Raw genomic sequence first — 960 nt, 5'->3', positions numbered from 1 at the left:
AACTGATGGAGTGACCTATACAAAACGGAAGATGCAGACGACTAGTACAAGCACGCACTCACACACACACTCACACGCACGCACGCACATGCTATATAAGTGCAATTATCTTGGACGCGACATTCAACCCAATTTCAACTCACCTCACTTATCTTACTTTGTTCATGTGCCTAAAGCTTGTGGAATGTGTTAATTACTGAAATGAAAAGCATTTTAATGTTTTTTTTCATATCTTTTCAGAATATGTGCACATAGCTTTCAATGACCAGACGAAAAAAGGAATTCATTTCAAGTATGTTGAGAAGAAAACGTAAGTAAAGCACACTATTTACATTCATAATACATTTTATTCCGCAGGCTCTATTGTAAAGTTAAACTCTAGCTGCGTATAGGCTGCCATTATCCATTATATTAGACAATATGGATCCACTCATCTATACATCTATTTTCTTTTGTGACAGGACCCATCTCTGAAAAAATCACCTCACCCAAGAAAATACGACTCATTCATGAGAATGAAAGTGCAAAGTCTCCCAAGAAATTGTCTTGTAATATAGCATGTGAATAAACAATTTTTTGAAATATCTCACGAAATTAGTTTTATTTTATTGCTTATAATCACTAACAAATAACTAAAAATGTTTGTTTTGAGGAGAAGGTCATTTGAAGCAACTCCAGGTTAAACTATCCAATGATTGAATCTTATTTCTCCTGAATTAAAATAATTCTGCTAAATATTACTGCAGAAAAAAATTCGGCCAGAAATTTCTGTAGAAAAAAAAATTTCGGCCAGAAATTTCTGTAGAAAAAAAAATTTCGGCCAGAAATTTCTGTAGAAAAAAAAAATACTGCCAGAAATTTCTGCAGAAAAAAAAAATTCGGCCAGAAATTTCTGCAGTAATGCATTTTCTGAGCCAATTTTTGAGCTTATGAACACGTGAACACACTGGGACACACATT

General features: G+C 33.6%; 1 long non-coding RNA gene across 1 annotated transcript; it reads left to right on the top strand.

Annotated features, from left to right (window-relative positions):
- The first annotated feature begins 279 nt into the window (after positions 1 to 279).
- LOC125382444 lies at positions 280 to 584 on the top strand. The gene is made up of 2 exons (XR_007222499.1): positions 280 to 310; positions 462 to 584. It is a non-coding gene; the product is annotated as an uncharacterized LOC125382444 (long non-coding RNA).
- The last annotated feature ends 376 nt before the right edge of the window (positions 585 to 960 follow it).

This window comes from Haliotis rufescens, unplaced genomic scaffold (assembly GCF_023055435.1).
Source record: "Haliotis rufescens isolate VD_foot unplaced genomic scaffold, xgHalRufe1.0.p SCAF_1, whole genome shotgun sequence".
NCBI lineage: Eukaryota > Metazoa > Mollusca > Gastropoda > Lepetellida > Haliotidae > Haliotis > Haliotis rufescens.
This window is presented reverse-complemented; position numbering and strand designations above follow the sequence as displayed.